This window comes from Rhinatrema bivittatum, unplaced genomic scaffold, assembly GCF_901001135.1.
Source record: "Rhinatrema bivittatum unplaced genomic scaffold, aRhiBiv1.1, whole genome shotgun sequence".
Taxonomy (NCBI): domain Eukaryota; kingdom Metazoa; phylum Chordata; class Amphibia; order Gymnophiona; family Rhinatrematidae; genus Rhinatrema; species Rhinatrema bivittatum.
The window spans coordinates 37,269-57,521 of record NW_021820715.1 but is presented as its reverse complement, the minus strand read 5'-3'; the positions used below and the strand labels follow the sequence as shown (position 1 = coordinate 57,521).

At 44.0% G+C, this 20,253-nt stretch overlaps 1 protein-coding gene across 2 annotated transcripts in view; it reads right to left on the bottom strand.

Moving 5' to 3' along the window:
• Positions 1 to 15,444, bottom strand: part of LOC115081999 (potassium voltage-gated channel subfamily S member 3-like) — a 56,307-nt gene extending 40,863 nt beyond the window's left edge. For both annotated transcript variants that reach the window (XM_029586260.1, XM_029586262.1), the window contains exon 1: positions 15,153 to 15,444. The gene's annotated coding sequence lies outside the window, so the exon portion shown is untranslated. The remainder of the gene's footprint in view (positions 1 to 15,152) is intronic.
• Positions 15,445 to 20,253: the final 4,809 nt, after the last annotated feature.

Genomic DNA, 20,253 nt, shown 5'->3' with positions numbered 1-20,253 from the left:
TGGGCCCTAATTTAAATATTTTGGTTTACTGAATCGCGCGCACAGGACATTGGCCTGTGTGCGCACCAGACTCCCGCGAACTTTACTGTATCGACCTGAAAGAGAGATACTGGAATGCCCTAGGGATCACTAGGACCAATTTTTTTTTTAATATATAGTATTTATAAATGATGGCATCAGGTTACCAAATTTACAAATAACATAAAATTATTCTGAGTTGTTATAACATAAGTGAATTGTGAGAAATTGCAAGAAGACCTTGCAACACTAGAAAATGTCAGATGAAATTTAATGTAGACAAGGGCAAAGTGATGCATATAGAGAAAAATAATCCAAAGTGTAGTTAAATGATGTTAGGTTTCGTATTAGGAATCACCACCTAAGAAAAGGATCTAGAAATCATCATGGATAATATACATTGAAATCCTCAGCTCAATGTGCAATGGTGGTCAAAAAAGCAAATATTAGAATTTATTAGAAAAGGAATGGAGATACCTCTGTATCGCTCCATGGTGCTACCACACCTGTGTGCAATTCTGGTTTCTGCATCTCTAAATAAATGTAGCATTGGTAGAAAAGGTAAGAGAAGGGTGACCAAAATGATTCAGGGATGGAACGTCTCCTTTATGAAAAAAGCTAAACATGTTAGGACTCTTCAGCTTGAGAAGAGACAGCTGATGGGAGACATGACAGAAGTCTATAAAATCATGAGTATTTTGGAATAGCTAAACACAAATCAGTTATTTAATCTTTCAAATAATACAAAAACTAGGAGACACTCCATGAAGTTACTAAGTAGCACATTTAAAACAAATAAGATAATAAATTTAAATTCATTATACAATTAAGCTCTGGAATTCATTACCAGAGGATGTTGTAAGATCAGTTAGCTTAGCTGGGTTTAAAAAAAGTTTGGACAAGTTCATAGAAGAAAAGTCGATAAACTGCTATTAACCAGTTAGTCTTGGTGAAAGCCCTGCTTATTCTTGGGCATAAGCAAAATGCAAACTATTATTTAAAATCCTGCCAAGTACTTGTGGCCTGGATTGGTCACTGTTAGAAACCAAATACTGGGCTTGATGGCAGTTCTTATAAAGGCTAAATACTTCACACATCTAGATAAGATTTTAGAGAGTGTTGGGGGGGAGCCAACTTTCATGGCACATGTGGGTAACATTGACATAGGATGGAGCAGGAGGGAGGCTCCAGAGGCTAAGTTTAGGCTTTTAGGTAGGAAACAAAACCAGAACCTCCAAGGTTGCATTCTCAGAAATATTTCCCATTCCATTGCAGGACCATAGAGGCAGGCTGAGCTCCAGAGTGTCAATGCATGAATGAGACATTGGTGTAGAGAAGGCTTTAGATTTTAGGGATGTGAATCGTTTTTCTAACGAATTGAAATATCGTACGATATTTCTAAATTCATTAATATATCAGGTAAAAAAAAGAAACAATCACTTCCCCCCCCCCCCCCCCCCCGAATTTTCGTAAAAATCATTTTTCGGGTTAGTGCGCGCTAACAAAAAAATGTTTATTTTTGTTATTTTTTGTTGCTTTTTGCTATTTTTCTTAGTGCACACTAACATGAGTTAGCACGCACTAACGGGAGTTAGTGCGCACTAAATCCCGTTAGCATGCACTAACCCGAAAAATGATTTTTCACTAAAAAAAAACGGGGATCCACAGGAAAATGAGATTTTCCCGCGGCCAGACGAACCCGAAAGCAGGCACAATCGGGCACCCGATTCACATCCCTATTAGATTTGTTAGGAACTAGGGAACAGAAAGTCTATCCACACAGGATGGGTTCCATCTTAACCAGGGTAGAGCACAGCTGCTAGTTCTAACAGTTAAAAAGGAGAGCGCGCAGCTGAGGCTTATAGTCACTTCGAAGTGTATGGTTCTGAGAGAGGATACTTGCAAAGCAAGGAAATTACAACATCTCAGTAGAGAGGTTGTACTTAAGCCCAGATGGATGTAGATAAAGAGCACACAGATGTAAATGGCTCTACACTGTTTATATTTTCTGCTAACAAGCAGGTTATGAATACAAACAGATATAAAACTATAAAAGACAAACATACATTAAAATGTTTGTATAGGAATGCTAGAAATCTGAATATTATGAATGAGAATATATAGCATCATTCAAAGATACAGACATTATAGGCATTTCAGAGACATGAGAGAAGGAGGATAAATATTATTACACTGTGATATTAGGGTATAAATCATATCAACATGACAAGCTAGACCAAATCGGTGGGGGGGGGGGGGGGAGCACTATATGTAAAGGGTGGCACAGAGTCAAACATAATAACAGTTCTGTAGGAAACAAAATGCACTATAGAATCCTTATGGATAGAAATTCCATGTGTGGTGGGTAAGAGTATAGAAATGGGTGTATAGTACTGTTGACCTGGTCAAGATGAAGAAACAGACTGTGAAATGCCATCTAAAATTAGAAAAGTAAAGAAAACATGGCAACACAATAATAATAGATTTCAATTATCCCAGTACTGACTGGGTCAGTGTTTTATTTGGGACATTCTAGAGAAGTTAGGTTTTGAGATACCATAAATGACTGCTTCATGGAGCAGTTGATTCTAGAACAGATGAGAAAGTCCTCAACAAAATGTACAACCTGGTGCAAGGGGTTACTGTAGTGGGGCCACTAAGCATTCATGTAATTACAAATGGCATAATCATTGGAGAGAGGACATTACATTAGAGTGTTGTAGCATATAAGACTGTGATAGAATGAGAAAATGAGTTAGAAAAAACTAAAAGAAGAAGTTGCAAAAAAATGTAAGGTTTGCATGATGCCTGGACATTATTCATCTTGAAAGCCCAGATAAAATGTATTCCATGCATTAGAAAAGGTTGAACAAAGAACAAATGACTGCCAGCATGGTTTAATGGTGAGGTGAAAGAGATAGTTATAGCTAAAAGGACTTCATTCAAAAAATGCAAAGCAGACTCAAATAACGAAAATAGACCAGAGCACAAGCACTGGCAAATTAGATATAGAACAGTAGTAAGACAAGACAAGCCAGAATTTGAGAAGAAGCTTGCCAAGAGGAAAAAATTAATACTAAACATTTTTCATATACATTTGAAGCATAAAACCTGTTAGGGAGTCATTTGAGCTGCTAGGTTACTGAAGGAGTGTTCAGGAACGACAAAGAAATAACAGAAAAACTTGCTTTAGTCTTCACTGAGGAGGATATTAGGAACATATCAACACCAGAGGCATTCTTTGGTGATGATTCTGAGCAACTAAAACAAATCTCTCTGATAAGAATAAATTAATTTGCAAGCTAAAAAGAGTAACAAATCACTAGGACCAGATGGCATCCATTCCAGAGTAATAAAAGAACTCAAACATGAAATTACTAACCTATTACTAGTAATCTGTTACCTAACATTTAAGAAAGCCACAATATCTGAGGACTGGAAAGTGGCCAATGTAACACCAGTTTTTAAGAAGGGCTATAGGGGTGATTCATGAAATTATAGACCAGTGAGCTTGATGTTGATGCTGAGCAACATGGTAAAAGATATTCTTAAAACCAAAATCATTGACCATATAGTTTAATGGGGAGGAATTAACATGGCTGTAGTAAAGGGAAGTCTTGCCTTACCAATCTTTTAGATTTTTTTTGATGATGTAAATAAACATGTAGATAATGGTGAGCTAATTGATATAGGGGCAGATTTTAAATGCCCTGCGCGCGTAAATCCGGACGGCTTTATGCGCGCAGGGCCCTTGCGCGCCGGCGCGCCTATTTTGCATAGGCCGCCGGCGCGCGCAGAGCCCCGGGACGCGCGTAAGTCCCGGGGCTTTCTAAAAGGGGTGTGTCGGAGGCACGTCTAAAATGACGCTGCGTTTCGGGGGCGTGACGCGGCGTTGCGGGGGCGGGGCCGGGGCGTGGCGCCGGCCCAGGGGCGTGGTCGAGGCCTCCGGACCAGCCCCCGGGTCGGGTGATCGCGCGCCAGCGGGCTGCTGGCGCGCATAGATTTACGTCTGCTTTTAGCAGGCGTAAATCATGAAACAAAGGTAAGGGGGGTTTAGATAGGGCCGGAGGGGTGGGTTAGGTAGGTGAAGGGAGGGGAAGGTGGAGGGATGGCGAAGGAAAGTTCCCTCCGAGGCCGCTCCAAAATCAGAGTGGCCTCGGAGGGAACAGGCAGCGCGCGCTGGGCTCGGCGCGTATCTTATAAAATCCAGCATTCTTTTGTTCGCGCCTGGTGTGCGAACAAAAGTAAGCGATCACGCAAATTTAGAAAATCTACCCCATAGTGTATTTGGAGTTTTAGAAGGCATTTCACAAAGTCCCCCATGACAGACTCCTCAGGAAATTTAAAAAAAAGCATGGAATAAGCAGCAATGTCCAATTTTTAATTAGTAACTGATTAAAAGACAGGAAGCAAAGGGTAGGACAAAATGGTCAATTTTCCATATAGAGAAATGATCATTAGTGGAGTACCACAGGGATCAGTACCAAGCCCTGTACTGTTTAACATATTCATAAATGATCTGGAGAAAGGAACAAAAAGTGAGGTGATCAAATATGCAGATGACACAAAATTATTCAAAGTTGTTAAAACAGCAGCGGAATACAGGGACCTATTGAAAGACTTTGTGAGACTGGGAAACTGGACATCTGAAAGGCCACAATTTAATGGTGCTGGCCAGCCCTGAAACTGGAGCCACTTTGACACTGGCCTCAGGCCTACCATCACTATTTTTAAAAGGACATGCAAGGGACAGAATCAAATGGGCATCGCTCCTGCCCCTTTCTAAATCACTGACCCCCACAGAAGGGGGAAACTGAGGATGGAAAGGTCCCCAGCATCAGCAATTCTTCCAGGGGTTGAAGGTACTTGGTTAAACCCAGCTAAGTAGACCTAGTCCCCACAGCTTTCTTTATAGGGGTAAAAGGGGCATCAGAAAGATTGAGGGAGGCCCTGGGAATCAGGGCCTCCTCCTGTTATTTTTGTTCAAATTCACTTTCAGTTTGGATGTGCCATTCATTTAAAATAGATGCACATCCCGAGTGGTTATACTGGGTTATGTATTAGGAGTCACTACCCCAGAAAATAACCTTGGGAGTTCTTGTGAACAATACAGTGAAATCCACTGCACTGTATATGGTGTCAGTGAAAAAAGAATATTAGAATCTGAAAAGGAATGGAGAATAAAATGGAAAATATCATATTGCTTCTGTATCGAGCCATGGTGTGACCTTGAGTGTTGTGTGTAGTGCTGGTCACCTCTTCTCAAAAAAGGCAGAGTGGAACTAGAAAAGGTATAGAGGAGGACAAAAAAAAAAGATAAGGGGATGAAACAGCTCTGCTATGAAAGGCTACACAGATTAGGGCTCTTCATTTTAGAAAAGAGACAGCTGAGAGGGGAAATGATAGAAGTTTATAAAATCAAGAGAGCAGTGGAACCGGTAAATAAAGGGAGTAGCCTAGTGGTTAGAAGAGCAGGCTGAGTGGAGGAGTAGCCTAGTGGTTAGAGCAGCAGCCGCTAAACCAGGAAGACAGCGTTGGAATCCTACTCCTGCTCCTTATGACCTTGCGCAAGCCACTTTACCCTCCGTTGCTCCAGTATAAACTTAGATTGTTGTCCCACTGGGGAAAGAACTAACTACAGTACCTGAACGTAATCTGCTTTGATGTGCTGAAAAGCAGAATATAAAAAATTGAAAGAAGAAGCCACTGTATGAAACTATCAATAGATTTTTTTTTAAAAATGTATAAAAGTACTTTTTTTTTTTACTCAGTGCACATTCAAGCTGTGGAATATGTTGCCAGAGGTCATGATCAAGGTGTCTAGGATAGTGGGGTTTAACAGAGATTGCAGACGTTTCTAGAGGAAAAGTCCAAAAACCATTATTAACCAGGTAGACTAAAGCAAGCTATTACTCGTTGGAATCTGTCGGGAACTTGTGACCAGAACTGACCACTGTCGGAGACAGGATGCTGGGCTCGATGGACCTTGGTCCGACCCAGCATTGCATTTCTGATGTTCTTATAAAGGGGTGGGAGAGAGGAAGATTGGTCTCAGGGGGTTCTGAGTATCCTCAGGGAGAAGCCAAGCATTCATGGGGGAGGGGGGGGGGGGGGCAATCAAGCTCAAGGAAGAGTCCAAGCATCCTTGAGGGAGAGGGGGCAGACACAATCATTCTTGGAAGGGAGTGAGAGAAGTTGGATCTGCCTTGGGGGACTGGGGAGAAGCCAGTCTTGACTGGGAGGTATGTGGGGGGGGGGGGGGGGTACCCTTTTCACTTCAGTGCACTTAGCACATGTTAAAGTGCCCACTCTCCATTTATTGGATACCTTTCAGTAGGTGCACATCCTGCAGCTCATTAACTTTACTGCATCACATGCTAACTCATTTGGAAATGGGCAATTTAGTGACAGACCCCCTAAGTTACCTTAGTTCAAAAGCTTAATAAAACTAGAAGGTGACAAATGGACAAATTAGTCTCACTCATGAATTACAGACACACATCATGGATAATGTAGCATTAACATGGAATGAGTTTGTCATCAAGAGGCAAGGCAGGGTATATAATAGTGTTAATTAACCTTGCTAGTCCTGTGGAAAAACTGGAGCATTGCAAATATGCAAGTTGCAAAGAATATTTCCCATATTTAAGCACTTTGTCTGGGGTGCTGTGTTTGAAAAGCACTATGGAACTGTATGACTGTGAATAGATGCGACGAATGGCTGGAGCCTGGAACTAGGATGCAGAATAAAGTGTGTGGGAGGCTGGTGCATGCACTGGGATGATTAAAACATCGGCATCAGAGGATTTGCAGGAAGTCTATATTTTAAATATGGCAGTAAAGACACAGTCTGATGACCAAACTGACAGTCAGAACATAGAATACCATAACCCAGAAAACAAAATTAGTTATTTATGATGTTTTAATTCTAAAAGACTGTATAAATCATATGTAAGTCATTACATCTGGGATAAGGACTTAAAACAGTGACCTGAACATTGTTTGAAAGAATTAAGCTGCACGCCCTGAGTGCACTCTGGTAAGGTACTGTGCTTTGTGATCATTTTTGGCTGAATTCGGAATCTTTCCCTCCTTGGCTCAGATCACACGTTCTATCAATGCAGCTATATCAATTTAAGACAAAATTTATTCAGATTAGATCAGGAAGTACCCGTTTTTGCAGACAAACTTGCTATAGAAGTTCTGAGCCAGAAATGACTAAACAATTGTAATTTGCAGATGAACAATTCTTGAGTTTGATAGCACAAAAAAACAGTAGTGCAAGCTCATCTGTACAGTGTTCCTGGAAAACATCCAGATACGGTTTACCAAAATAGTCCACCCCTAATTTAAAGCACATTTGTCATCACATATGAGTTTCGGGCCTCCTTCGCTTCCTTCCAAGTTCTAGCTCTAGACAAAAAAAAAAATCCTTTACTTCTGGGATGACAGGGCATTGAAGAATATGGGTTCTACCTGAGTATTTCAAAGCCCCTCTCAGATGGAATTACTGAAATCAACAACCAGAAACAAACACTTCATCTCTAGCTAGGCATCAAGAAAAAAAACGGCAGGATTTGTCTAAAGTCAGATCCATGCCCAAGACTTGAACTACTGTAAGACGTAGTGAGGATTTATCCCAGGATGGAATTAGGATGCCTATTAAAAAAATAAAAAAGCAATCTGCTTCCTTCCTGTCTGCAGTAGAGTGCAGACCAAAGGCATTGACAGTAAATAACAAAAGCTGAGGTTAAATCTGAACCCTTTGGCACATGCAGGGTTACCAACCCCGAGAATGATTAAAAAAAAAACAAAAAAACACACACACACACGCACAGCCACTCTCTCTGTACCTCCATTCTACAACTCTCACCTTCTTTTGCTTTTAATCCATATATAAATTGGGCTAGCCAGATCATTTAATAAGCCAGCCGAGCCAAGTCAAATTAATTTGTACAGAAAAAATACAATACAGCACCAAAATTAAAATAAACCATGGTCCAACCTTTGTGCGTCTCTGGTTCAATCTATTTGTCTCTGTCTCTTTTTTTTCTTGGTCTTCTTCATCTTTAATCTATCTCATTCATTCTCTTTCTAAACTTTCTCATGTCTTCTCTTTCGTTCTCCGGTCTCTGTGTATCACGTTCTCTCTTTGTCCCCTGTCTGCCTCTACACCTTTTCACTTACCCCAGCCCAGTCTGTCTCTGGCTTTTTCCTTCTTTCTGCCCGCAACCCAGCATGTCCCCCATTTCTCTCCTTCTTCCTTTTCCTCTAACTTGGCTGATTCCCCCACTCCTCCCCCTCTCTTTCTCACCCTCCTCAGCCTGCTTCTTTCTTCCCTCCTTCTCCATCCCTCCTTGTGTGTCTTTCCACTTTCCATCCTTGTTTCCCAGTCTCCTCTGCCTCTCGACTCCTTGTCTAATTTCTCTGCGGTCTCGTTTTTCCTTGCCCCCTCTCCTTTACTTTTCTCCTCCTTCCTTGCCCTCTCCTCTGCCTATCTCCCATGTTCTCTCCTGGTGCCACGTGCCCAGCTGAACAGGCTAGTGCCCCCCTCAGCCCTGGCGCTCTGTGCTGCAGCAGCGCTGGCTGTTTTCCCCCGGCACCCGTGTGAACACAGTGAGGGCAAGAGTACCAGTGCCATGAGACAGCAGGAGGAAACCCAGCGATGGGAGGTAAGGTGTGGGGAGAAAAGTGAGAGGGGAATAAGGGGGAAATGCAGCACTGAGTAAGGAAAGAGAAAAAAAGTCTAGTGGCACATACCTGGGCACTTTTGTTTCTATCTTCAGCCACAAACTAGGGAATACATGGAGCAGGGACCCTTCTCCCCGTATCGCTCCTTTCATTATCTTCACTTTGCCTGCTCCCCCTCACTCATCCCCTGCTCTTAAGGACTCTCCATAAACACTGGCACTGCTTATGGGTTGTGGAAGGGAATCAGGAACCATCTTTTACAATGACTTTAATTTTCTAATGCATTCTAATTAGAGGGGGGGGGGTTATGTTTAACTGTTTAAATCTATCTAAAGGAAGGATAAACCTAGAAAAGGAATATTGGTGGGATAAGTTTTGCCATTTCAAGCCTTTGGTAAATTACTAAGGGGCAATAGGTGAAATCATCCTCTCCTTGTAGAACGAGTGGGTGGCTAAAAGCACAAAAATGTGCTTTCCCCATTTCTTACAAAAAGTAATATATTTGCACACGATGTAGACACCAAATAAAACTGCATCTGTTGTTCTAAAGCTATCCAGTTAATCTAAAATTAAAGACTTTCGCCTATTCTGAGCATACATGAGAAATTCCTTACATAAACGCAATGAAATTAATACAGATGCCTGAAGTACTGCAGCTAGGGACCCTTCAGATAAAATCAGCAGCTGGAAAGTTAGCCTGTCCTATCGTTTTAATAACTTAGACTGAATAGGTCTTACTTTGTAAGCATCCAATTAAACAGTACCTGAAGGGAGCACAGAGAAGGTTCCCGGGGACGCAGCCTTCGCCGTTTCTCTGGCCGAAGCCGCCAGGATGCTCCCGATCCTCACAGCAAGTCTACTGGTTTCGAAGGACGTTGCCCTTCCTCCATTTGCGGACAGCCTCTGGGGAGCAGAGTAGGCTCCCGGGGTCGAGAGAGAGAGAAAGGACTGCATGCAGAATCTCAGCAAGTATCTCTGTGGGAAAGGGGCTGAGATCAAGGAAGGCCCTTAACCTCCTAGGTGGTGCATTTTCTCTTGAATTGCAACTGGGAGCTGCCAGAAGCCCGAGTTCAGAGAAACAAAAGCCAAAGGGGGCCTGTCCTGGAGGTACAAAACAGAAAACAGGTATTTACTAGCAAAGGATTGTCTGCCTCGACTCGGCAGAGCTCAGGTTATCACAAGAGAAAGCGAGATCACCTCTGCTGAGGTCTCACCTGAAGAAAGCCACAGCGCTAGGAAAAAAAAAAAAATTACAAAGTACTGTCCTGCTGCAGGGACCACAGCACAAGGGGGAAAGGATTTCCTTCACCACCTGCTGACCCAATGTCTCTTCATCCAGTATCAAGCCGAGCAGGAAGATCTGTGGGGGACAGCAAGGGGGATCACCGGCCCCTACACAGATGTGAATCTTTCCCCGATTGTGATGATGCCTACAAAATCCATGCCAAAATACCATGCACCAAAAAACATTTTTTTTTGCTAGGATATTAATAAATCAATCAATCCCAACTCCAAGAATATCCCATATATATATAAATGTATTTATATTTGTATTTATTACTCACTATGGGAAAAGTTGCTCCCTTTTATATAGTATTGCAAATAACTTTTAAAATCTATGATGTACTCCAAGACACCAAAAGAGTTGGGATTACAAAATCCATGCAGCATGAAGACTGGTGGAAACTAGCAAAGATGAGTGGACTGGCTAATACGGGGTTACTGAAGATGAGAATGTTAATGGGCTGGGATGAAACTGCTACAATGGGAAATGCTGGTTATGTACTTGGGCAGGTTTGCCCCTGGCAGAATGAAATGGCCATGGGAAGTCTGGGAGACGCCCTGTGAGGCAGATGGAGGAGTGGAGCCACTCTTCTCGCTGCCACAGGAATGGGAATGGCCCTCCTACCCATTCCTCCTAGAGAGGCAGAAGAACCCCAAAGCGTTAGAAGAGTGGGAATGGCCAAAGTGAAGGCCCGGGCCTGAGTCTTTTCCATATAGTTGGAAGCCAAACCCCAGGGTAAATTTGCCCTAGCTTGTTCCTTAGTCTGGGAAAGGCCATGTGGAAGCTCTTAGCCAGGTTTTCCCCCCTTTACGCCTAAAGGATATTTGCCTGCTATCCATCCTGGGAAATCAAAGATGGGGAGGAGAAAAGATAAACAGAAATGGCAAAAACCCATACAAAGGTCTCAGCTGGAAGAAGCCTCCCATAGAAAAAAGGAAGAGCATGATCTCCTAAAGAATGCAGGCACAGCAAATCCTCGCTTCAGCCAGGTTTATCACAAGGCCCAATGGCTTCTCAGTGTGAATTCACAAACAAACAGTGCTTGCAGTTGGTTATATATTGGTAAGCAGGGATAGCATATATATATGGAAACATAGAAACATAGAAATGATGGCAGAAGAAGACCAAACGGCTCATCCAGTCTGCCCAGCAAGCTTTCACATTTTTTTTTCTCATACTTATCTGTTATTCTTGGCCCTTATTAGTAACTTTTTGGTTCTAGTAACCTTCCACCCCCGCCATTGATGTAGAGAGCAGTGCTGGAGCTGCATCTAAGTGAAGTATCTAGCTTAATTGGTTAGGGGTAGTAACTGCTGCAATAAGCAAGCTACTCCCATGCTTATTTGTTTACTCAGCCTGTTCCATTCAGTCCTTGTTGGTTGTTGTCTGAATATAATTCCTCTTTTCTTTATTCCCCCCTGCCGTTGAAGCAGTGAGTTGTGCTGGATATGTATTCCAAGTGAAGTATCAGGCTTAATTGATTCGGGGTAGTAACCACCGTAACAAGCAAGCTAAACCCATACTTATTTGTTTACCCAGACTATGTAATTCAGTCCTTGTTGGTTGTTGCCTGAATATAAATCCTCTTTTCCCCCTGCCGTTGAAGCAGAGAGCTATAGGTGCCTGCTAGCTGCTTATGCCCGCAGTATTTAGGTTTTAACAGCCACACTGGATCCGCAGCCATGCGCTGTTTTGTACAGTGCTCGTCACCCCTCCCCTGAACCAGAAAAAAAAAATTGTCAGTTCAAACTTTTCACAGGCGCCAATGTAAAAGAAGCAGGAGCTGCTGAGCCAGGTGCAGAAATAGCTGCTCTTGCCAGCCTGCAGCAGAAGAAGTGAAGAGTCAGGAGGAGCGCTGTGTACTTGGGCTTGAGTGGAGAGGAGCTGCCAGCTGCTGGAAGGAGTGCTGCTTGCCCTGTCACTGGGCCAGAAAGCCATTGCCAGGAAGAGGAAAAAAGAGGCTTTGGGTAAAAAAAAAAAAAACACCGGTGTCCCCAGGAGTCCACAAGGTGGGGGAGAGAGAGAGAGGGTGAGATGCTAGGCAGAAGGAGAGAGAGCTAGAGAAGGAAGCTGAGTTGGAGAAAGAGAGAGAGAGAAGACTGGGCTGGGGGTGAGAGAGAACAGATACAAGGCAGGCGGGGGGAGAAAGAGGGGGGAATATGGAGCACTGGAGTGAAGAGAGAGTGCAGTGCATGGAGTGAGGTGAGAAAAAAGAGGGATGTGGTCATGGGGGAATCACAGGAAGAGAAAGAGAGAGAGAGGGAGAAGGGGAAAGACAAGGAAGAGGGAGAGAGCAGCTAGTGCTGTGTTTTGTTTTTTTTAACTTGGCTGCAGTGGAGGAAGAGAAAGGAATAATCTATCCTGCTCCAATTTTTGTTTAACCCTCATCAAAAGGGGTAGCAAATAGAGGGGATCTGCTAGGGGGGGGGGGGTAGGGGGAAGGACCCGTGGCCAGAGGCCCTTTGATTATTGCATCCAGGGAAAGTTGAAGGGTTTTGAAGGGAAGGGGCCACCGAGCCCCTGTGGTTATTAGGGTGAGAGGAATATTATGTTGGGGCTACTGAGAACCCATCATTATTCTTGTGTTGGTAGAGCCACTGAGCCCTGTTGTTTGCTCTTGTGCCTGGGATGGGGTGGGGGCCTTATTCTTATCCTGATGGGAGACTGAAGGCCACTAAGCCCTGTAGCTCTTGCATGCAGGGGTAAGAGGAGTGGGTTGAAAAATACTGATGATCCTAGCTATGCCTCAGGGCTTAATGAAATGTAAATCCAATCCTAACTCTTAACTATAGTGGTGCTGTCCACCCTTACGGAAACCAATGATGAGAACTTCTAATAGGTTTTCTGTTTTGGCTATTGAGTATAAACAAGTAGCCATGGAATTAAGAGGGGGAAATGGTTGTAAATTGTTCACAAGGAGCTCAAACCAGAGACCTGTTAAAAAAACAAAGAGTTCTCCAAGTCTCTCTGATAGCCAAGTGTTTTCAAACATAGGGAGACTAATGGACAAGGGCTTCTTCAGGGACACCAACTTTGCATTTAAATTAACAGAAAGTATTTTGAAGAAACCCAAACTGGACTCGGGTAGAAACGTCAGGTACTCTACTAAAGGAATGAGCTTAAGCCAATGTTTCCCAACCCATGCCGGGAGGCATACCTATCAGTGGGGTTTTAGGATTGCCTCAATGAATATGCATTAGATAGATATTTCATACATTAGGTCCCTGATATATGCAAATCTACCTCAAGCATATTCATTATGGCTATCCTGAAAACCCGAATGGTTAGGTGTGCCTCCAGGAGAGGGTTAGGAAACATTGGTTTAGGACATGGGTCTCTGGCTTTGAGGATGTCACCAGCCTGTACAGCAGGGCTTCCCAAACCTGTCCTGGGGAACCTCACAGCCAGTCAGGTTTTCAGGATACCCACAACAAATATGCATAAGACAAAGCTGCATAAACTGAGTCTCCATAATATGCAAATTTATCTCATGCATATTCATTGGGGATCTCCTGAAAACCTGGACTAGCAGTGCTGTCCCCAGGGCAGGTTTGGGAAGCCCGGTTGTACGAGAAGCACTGAAAAGAAGAATTAACCTTTAGTTTTCCCAGCTATGTATCTCTTTCCAGAGGGCAGGGAGAGTCAAGACTTCAGTTAGGAGTTCCCTGGGCCAGTTGTCCCCAACCCTGTCCTGGGGGCCCACCAGCCAGTCGGGTTTTCAGGACATCCGCAATGAATATGCATGAGAGAAAATGTGCATGCACTGCCTCCATAACATGCAAATTTTCTCTCATGCATATTCATTGCGGATGTCCTGAAAACCCGACTGGCTGGTGGGCCCCCAGGACAGGGTTGGGGACCACTGCCCTGGGCCACCTGCTTGCAGGGGTTGGTAAGTAACAGGGTCCAGCCTTTGCTGGTCATCCAGGTCAGGTTTTCTACTGAGCAGCCTGGAATGTACAAAGCTGCAGAAAACCCTGACACTTAAAAAAAACAGCATAATACAAATCAGGTGAAAGGATTCCCTGATTAGGTAAAGGTTAAGGGCATGCACAGACGTCTGCCACTCCTCAGCAACTGGCTGCGTGCCTGGCATCACTGCAAAAGCCATCAACAAATGCTGCTTCAAACTCATGTTTTGCTAGGATGTTATTCGTTTTAGGAGTTTCTGCTGTGTCGGTAGAGTTTCCTCAGCATTTGTTGATGTATTTAAAGCAAGTCCTAAGGTATACCTCTTTATTGGCCAGTTGCAATGTGATTTTTACTGCTATTCTAAATTGTGATACATTTTTCTTACTGTGAAGCTGCAAATGACCTCTGTTTATGTGCATCCATTCAAATCCATTCATAGTCAAAAAGCGGATAATAAATCCAAGTAATAAATAAAGATTCCTTTAATTAAGGAGTAGGTTTGCTGGGTGTCAGATTGGGGGAAAACAAAGAGAATTTCTATACTCCTTGTGCCAGCAGTGAGACTCTAAACCAACGTCTGTTCCCCAGTAAATTGCTGATAGTTTTGCTGCTCAAAGTATATCAAGAGCACCTAACCCCTCAGCGTGAATCTACTCCCTGAGAGGCTGAAGGATTACAGAGGTGAAGCCGAAATCCTGTGCCCAGGCCATGAGATTACAGAGCCTAGAGCCATGAGGCTGAACCTCGAAATCTGCTGCTCAGCGTAAAGGCTTTGGTTCTTGCTGTGGTAAAGCTGATATTTACGTTACTATCACCTTCCTTAAAGCTGCATAAATAAACCCTTTTTGAACTGCTTATTGACCTCTCTGAACCGTCCTGCCTGGTCGCCCACCCCAGCCTCCCATAAACCTATTAATCGAATAGACACACATTTTATACACAAAATAAAGCAGCGTCTTCTGTTGCTACAGAGTTATCCAGATTGTGCTTGATAAATGAATCCCTTTGATTTTAGAGCTTTTTCCCATTCTGTATCTTCTACATAAGAAAAATCCTTATATGCAAATAAATGAAACTAGCAGAGAGATGCATCCAGGACCCTTAAACTAAAATCAGTCTGATCAGATTTACGTTGCAGGGAAAGTGGCTGAAAAGTTGTTCTATTCCACGGTTTTTACATATCTTAATTGACGCTAAAAAAAAAACAAAACAGTAGTACTTTCTAAGCATCCAAGAAACCACGTACCTGTTAGAGGGAGTGCAGGGAAGGCTCCCGCGTCTGCAGCCCTCGCCGAAGCCGGCAGGAAGCTCAGGGAGGGGAGAGAGAGGTAGGGATCCCAATCCTCCCAGCAAGTCTATTGGTTTGCCGGCAGAGGGTGCGCCCTCCCCCTGCCTGAGCGCCTGCTGGCCTCGGCATCCTGCCACTGCAGAGCCGGAGCCCCTTCCTCCGGCTCCCTCGCCACCCAGTCCCAGCACGCGGAGGAGAAGGATCGGAAGGGGGCTGAGCAGTGATCACTGCTTGGCTCGTCGTGCACAGGCTTTGAAACACAGAACGCTGCAACGAGAATAATGAAAAAAAAAATCAGATGCGCACGAATGAAGTTAGTAAAAGCCAGGAGAAAAAAAAAATAAATAAAAGTCATCCTTGCTAATACAAACGTTGTTAAAAAAAAAATGAGGAGGGGGGAGGAGCACTAGAAATGTAAAACCTGAAATCTGAAGCAAGTGGTGAAAATCAATAAAAAAAAAAAAAAAAGAGAGAGAGAGAGAGAGAGAGATCAATAACTAAGAAGGATTTCTTTCCATGAATTCTCTCGAGTACATCTGCTTCCTGCTCCCTTTTGAAATCGTTTGTCCTTCCACAAGAGTCTGAGAAATAACAACTATTTCTGTGAAGATTGTGCATCACAGATGAATTTACAATACAAAGGGGGAGGATGCATAGTTGTCTGCAATTTCCTGAAAGAAGGCAGATAACCCTACAAATATATTAGAAGAGCTTCACCAAACCGCCTGATTTTTGAACGGAGACCTGCTTGAAATTAGCTAAAAAAAAAAAAAAAAAGGATGACTCAAAAAGGGTGTGTATGTACTCTTCCTTTTTTGACATCAGCTGACTGACTATGGAACATTTTTTTTAAACATTGGCATGTTTTGAGATTGTCTAAAGTTTTTACAGAACAGCCAGTTATTGCATTTAAACTACTAGTATGACTTTTAATCATTTATGAAGGACTACAAATGGATCATGTGCCCTAACCCTGAGGGATGGATAGTGGAAGAGGCTGCACTGCCTATGTCTCCAATCAATGAATATTGAGAAATGAAATATGTACCACTACAAAGTGAAAGTGACGATTTTTAAAACAAATTTTCAGTCAAAGCATATTTTGTATGCCATGGTGAACTGATCTGCAGCAGAAAACCCCCAGCTGGAAGCCCCATTAGTCCAGCATTGTGTCTCTCAGAAACATTTTTTTTGTGGACTTCAGATTTTATGTGATCAGGTACCAGCAGATTGGAGAGGGGGGGAGACCAGGCCCTTTGGAGGCATGAACAGAAATGGATTTTTGATTTACACGGTGTTGCAGCTGCAGGACTAAATGCTGAAACTGAATGCCCGGCTTTCCTCTGACAGTTCAGGAATATGAAGAGGTGTTTATCCTCCACTACCGGTTGGACCTGAAAGAATGCAACATATAGGCAATCAAGGAATTTGAAGTATGTGAAGCACTTCTAGTTTACATGTATCCTTCAGTTAATTGTTGCAGGAACGAAGGGTGGTACTTAACCATTATTTCTATCCTGTAGATGTGAAAGGAATACAGAATATGAACATCAAGAAGTGTCCAGAGTGCAACATTGTTCAAAATATGTGTAGCGTTATTTATTTGTTTGTTTGTTTTATTTATTTATTTTGCTCACATGAGCAGTAATATGGGTAGCCAGGGCATACACTTCTCCCAGCAGCCGTCCTTTCACAAAGAGATCAAACACAATAAAATACACGGACACCTGAGAGGAATCAAATAGGCCGCAGCTTTATTACAAAATATAACCAGAAGCCCGAGCCAGCAGTACACCGAAGATAACAAACCCACAGTGATCATCCGCCACCAACCAGCAAGATGAACACCACAGGCCACCTGGCCTACAGGTTACCAGCATTTCAATATCGGCTCTGCCATGACCACCGCCTCAGCCCAGCAAGGAGCTGTGCATGGGACAACTGCACCCAGTTGTTCCATCCCAGAAATCCAGACATGACCATTGTCAAGTCAGCAAGCCATTCAGCATACCCTGAGCTCCAAACAGGCTCAGACCCCGACCCCCCCCCCCCCCCCCCACGCTGTGACAATCAAGAAAAAACACCCCTGGAATATAGGGGCTGGTGGGTGGGATGCAGCACCAGTGATAATGATAGGCAAGTGACCCAGCTCTGCCGACATACCCCTTTCTCCCTGAACTCCTCCCTATTTCCCTGCAAACCTAATGCCCAGGAGCCAATCAGCTCCCTGTCCGACCATAGTTTGAATACAAACCAGCCAAATGACCCTTACTCTAACTGACTGGAAATGTCAATCATTAACCAACCACCACCACCATTCAAGCTCTCAAAGTGAGCCTGGCACCAATATTACCCCAGGTGGCCGGGTACAAGACCCGATGTATCTTGCAGAAACATTACAGAGCACTTCACTTCTATCTCATTTTGAATGGATTTGAAATGGACACAATATGTGGTCACCAAGAAGTGACTGTAGTGTTTCTACTCCATATGGATAATCCAGTAAATTCAACTTGAACATGAAGTAGCATTTAATCTTATTTCCTTTCTGTTGGGTGTGAAATGAACACCAGGATGTAGCCATGAAGGAGTGTCCATAGTACACAACCTCTAGAAGAATGGGAAGCAAGCTTGGTTTTATGTATAAATCTAAGTTGCATTTTGTGGAAATATGAATTGGTGCTGAATCTCTACCTCAACCTGGTAGATGTGGAACAAATTTAGTACATGGCCATCAAGAACTGTCTGTAGTGCACCATCATTGATGTAGGATGTAAAGTGGCTCTGGGTCACAACATTCACCAAGACTTGAGATTCTTGGGGTTTTGTCTTACATTTATGTTACATTCCCCGATATTGTGTTAAAGAATGATAGACTGGTACAGTCATGTTTTTCTCGGTGATTATATTGTTATGTGTTCTGACCACAGCAGACCCTCGGCACGGCCCCCTCACTTTTCTATAGTGACTCCAGCCTCTGGTTCCTCCTCGCTGACGGCAGTGGGCCATCGGCTCCATCCTCGGGTCTCCCCCGGTGCCTCTGGCTCTGCCACAGTCCCCGGTGTTCCCGGTCCTGCTTCCACTTGTCGTCGGGCCTCTGTGCGTGGCCCGCAGAGAGATGCTATTACTCACGCTGCGCCCCTCCCTAGGCACGTGCAGAATTGATTCTTAAGTAGGGACCGCGGCGGGAACCTAGCCACGGCCCCGGATGATGACATCAACCTGACTACAGTATTTAAACTCAGGCTCTGCTCCCTAGTGTAGACTTTGCAACAGGTCTCCTCGCTGGTCGAGTACTCGTTGCTTTCTAGAGATTCGTCTCATCCCTGCGTTCCTGATTCCTCGTTGTTCCTGGTTCTTGTCTCTTCGTTTCTACCCTGTTTATGCTTCAGATTGACTACATGGACTTTGACTTTGCTTTGCCTGACTTTGCCATTAATCATCTCCAGACCCAGACCTCTGCTTTGCGTGACTACTCTACTGCCTATCTCCAGACTCAGACTTCTGCTTCGCCTGACTATGCTACTGCCTATCTCCAGACCAGACCTCTGCCTCGCCTGACTACGCTACTGCTTTGCCTGACTACGCTACTGCCTATCTCCAGACCCAGATCTCTGCTTCACCTGACTAGCTACTGCCTATCTCCTGACCCAGACCTTTGCTTCACCTGACTACACTACTGCCTATCTCCAGACCCAGACCTCTGCTTCGCCTGACTGCGCTACTGCTTATCTCCAGACCTCGACCTCTGCTTCATCTGACTACGCATTGCCTATCTCCAGACCCAGACCTCCGCTTTGTTTGGCTATGTTCTTGACTATATCCGTGATCAGACCTCAGCCTTGCTTGCCACTGCCTTCGGATTGCCACCAGCCCTGACTCAAGCCTGCCCTTGGACACCTCTCCAACTTACTCCCTGGATGTGGTTTCTTCATGCTTCAGCCTACTTTTGCTCGAGCGCCCCCAGTCTGCCTTCATTCCATTGGCGCCCGAGTTTCCAGGACATTACCCAGTCCGGATAAAGACTGTACCATCTCTCACCTGCTGTCTCTGGGCTGAACCAACGTCTACTGCAACTACATACAGAGGCCCACCTAAGTCCTGCCGGCCCCGGCACCCAAAGGCTCAATCCGCGGGGAATGAGGGCTGGTATAGGTGAAGCTCCAGCGGCCTCTGTCTATCAGCCCACTCCACCTGCCAATGGTGGGGACCCATAGGTCCTTACCTACGGGTTGCGTCAACCGCACCTCGGCTCAAGGGTCCACCTCCAACGCAACATATATATTTAAATTGAACACTTTTTGAATGTAAAATAACTGTACTATAAGTGACAGAATTCAAAAGGGTGTGGGATAAACACAGAGGACCCCCTACTGGCAAGAGGATGGAACTGAAGCACCGGGGTAACATGTGGTAACTTCTGTAAAAGGGTTTACCTGTATGAGCAGCAGTTACAAGCCTAAGCTCCTTGCCGGGCACACTGGATGGACCATTTTGGTCTTTATCTGCTGTCATTTACGATGTTACTATACTAACTCAAGCATGAGTCCTTGAAATATATTTTTTAAAATTCTGGATTTGGTGCTTTTGTGTTTATGGTGGGACAATACATGATAGATAACATACTAGCATGTCTGGATTTCCAGTAGCGGTAACTACCATATATTACAGAGTAGGTGGTGAGCAAGATCTCAGCCTAAAATGCAGAAGCTGGGCTTTGTTTGAGAGGTAAGAGAGAAGTTTGGGCTTCTATCAGAGGTAACAGTTGCACAGAGGAACTGGTGGTTGCTAAGGTGATACATTGTCTTTTATTGAAGGATCTATAGGGAATGGGATAGGAAGAGAGGTCAGATTCAGCTGTGACTGGCAAGCAAGCTGCTTGTCCTTATTTAATCTTTGAAAGTGTTGTTTCACCTATGGTTCTTGAACTTCTTAAGACTAGCTGGTCCAGGACAAGCAGAACAGCGTTTGCCCCGATAAAAGCACACATGGAAACACCAGCAGCTGTCGAACTGCAGGCATTTCGCTAAGCCAAGTTTATTATACAGTGTGGACATTA